The following is a 2,999-nucleotide window of genomic DNA, read 5'->3' on the forward strand; positions in this document are numbered from 1 at the left end:
GTAGAGATGGGGTTTCACCATGTTGCCTAGGGTGGTCTTAGATTCCTAGGCTCAAGTGATCTGCCTACCTTGGCCTCCCAAAGTGCTGAGATTATAGACGTGAGCAACCATGCCCAGCCAGTAGCATTTATGAACTAGCTGATAAAGAAATAAAAATGGCAGTCCCATTTGCAATGGCTACAAAATAATAAAATGGGATTAAATATAACAAAAGAGGTGAACAATCTCTACAAGAAAAACTACAAAACATCGATGACAGAAAAAAAAGGGGACACACACTCACACACAGATAGACATCCTATACGCACACGGATTGGAAGAAGTTCATATCATTAAAATGAACATATCTCTCAAAGCAACCTCCGGATTCAATGCAATCGCTATCAAAATACCAATGTCATTTTTCACAGAAAAAGCATAAACAATCTTAAAATTTGTATAAAACAACAATAAAAATGAACCTGAAAATAGCTATAGCAATCCTGAACAAAAAGAACAAAACTGGAGTCATCACATTCCTTGACTTCAGATTATATTGTAATTGTACAGCAAACAAAACAGCATACTATTGACATTAAAAAAGTCACATGAAACAATGGAACAGAATAGAGATCCTGGGAATACATCCATATATTTACAGCTCAATGATTTTTCGACAAATATACCAGAACATAAATTGAGGGAAGAGCAGTCTCTTCAATAAATGGTACTGGGAATATTGGATATTCATATATACAAGGATGAAATTGGACACCTATCTCTCACCATATGTAACAATGAATTCAAGATGGATTAAAGACTGAAGCATAAGACCAGAAACTATAAAACTATTAGAAGAAAACGTAGGGAAAACACTCCAGGACATTGGTCTGGGCAAACATTTCATGAGTAAGACCTCAAAAGCACAAGCAACAAAAATAACAACAGACAAATGGGACTATATTAAACTTAAAACTTCTGCAAAGCAAAGAAAAAATTAAGTGAAGAGAAAACCTGTTGAATGGAAGAAAATATTTGCAAACCATTCATCAGACAAATAACTAATATCCACAATATACAAGAAACTCAAACACCTGAACGTAGTAGTAGTAATAATAATAATAATAATAATAATAATAAGTGGGCAAAAGGACAAGAGTAGACATTTCTCAAAGGAAAACAGAAGTGGTCAACAAGTATATGAAAAAATGCTCATCATCACTATCATCAAGCAAATCTAAATCAAAACTACAAAAAGATATTACTTACCCCAGTTAGAATTTTTTTTAAAAAAAAGACAAAATAACAGATGTTGGTGTATACATGATTGTTGGAAATGTAAATTAGTATAGCCTTTATGGAAAATAATATAGAGATTTCTCAAAAACTTAACAACAGAACTACCATAAGATCCAGCAATCTAAATCTGGGCGTTGACCCATAGCAAAATAAACCAATATATTAAAAATATTTCTTCATTCCTGTGTTTATTATAACATCATTCACAACAGCCAACACATGGAATAAACCTTGGTGTCCATCAGTGGACAAATAGATAAAGAAAATGTGGTATATATACACAATGGAATATCTTTCAGCCATAAAAAGACTAACATCATGTTGTTTGCACAACGGGAATGGAATCAGAAGTAATCAGGTTAAATGAAACAAGCTAGGCACAGAAAGACAAATATTGCATGTTCTCATACATGAGAGTTAAATAATTTGATCTCATGGTGATAGAGAGCAGAATGATAGATAGTAGAGACGGGGAAGGGTGTGTGTGATGGGAAGGATAAAAAGAAGTTGGTTAACAGGTACAAACATATAGTTAGAAAGAATAAGTTCTTATGTTTGATAGTAATGTAGAGTGACTCTAATTAAGAAGAATGTATTTAATATTTCAAAATAGCTAGAATAGAGGACTTGTAATGTGGATAACACATAGAAATAATACTTAAGGTAATATACACCCCAAATACCCTGACTTAATTATTACACATTCTATGCAGGTAACAAAATGTCATAAGCATAACCTATGTATATACAAATATTATATATCAACAAAAAAGTGATTCAACATTAATATAAATGATACAAAATAAGAATATTAGATTATGCTGTAGACTGTAGAGTATGTTAAAGACTATATCCATCATTTATTTTTACTGTAAATCATAAATTAATATGCAAAATATCAGAGTTAATATTTGGCCTGATTTCTGCTTGAGTCCATACTGTTTCAACATCATTATGTTTTTTACCAAGTTTCTCTCTCTGGCCCAATGGATCACATAATATTCAATGGTCAATTATGCATAATTCTGGGGTTCCTTTTTCTAATCACAATTTAACTAGCAGTAATCCTTGAAAATGGTATGGGGAGAAAAAAGCATACAGCTTTTTCATCCTCCTATTTTTAATCCCTATGGAAAAAAAAAAAAACTTATTATTGTGGGTGAGGTTGTAGGAAAAAGGAATTACACTGCTGAGAAGAAAAAATATGAAGGTGAGCGGAGAGAAGTCAAATATAAAGGGGGAGATAAGAACATGGATAAGCAGGAGTTCAGAGACAGAAAGGAGGGAACAAGGTGAGAAAGGAAAAAAAAAAAAAAAGAGGAGAGGAAGAGCCAGGATAGGGGTCCAAGGGTCAGCTTTCTTCCCCTTTTCTATTTGTTTAAGTCAGATCTTGGTTCCCCAGCCCCGGTTTTGGCCAATCCAAAACTGGAGTGTGGTCTTACTCAGCAGAGGAATAACTTTCAGTTCCTATCTATCATTAAATGTGAATAATGTACTGATTGTATATAACATTAAGCCATACCAAACTTTTTAAATAGCTGTTTTCCTGAGGCATTTTAAATAATTGTCACTACAGGTATTTCATATCCTCTCTGAGTCATCTTTTTCAAACTCAGTGATTATACCACATGCTTAAATTCATATCAGATGTAGCTACATTAAGTTTATTTTATAGTTTGTCAAGCCAGTGCTATAATAACTTTTCATCCCAAGATTAGTTT

The sequence above is a fragment of the Mandrillus leucophaeus genome, unplaced genomic scaffold (assembly GCF_000951045.1).
Source record: "Mandrillus leucophaeus isolate KB7577 unplaced genomic scaffold, Mleu.le_1.0 Scaffold1156, whole genome shotgun sequence".
In the NCBI taxonomy this organism is placed as follows: Eukaryota; Metazoa; Chordata; class Mammalia; order Primates; family Cercopithecidae; genus Mandrillus; species Mandrillus leucophaeus.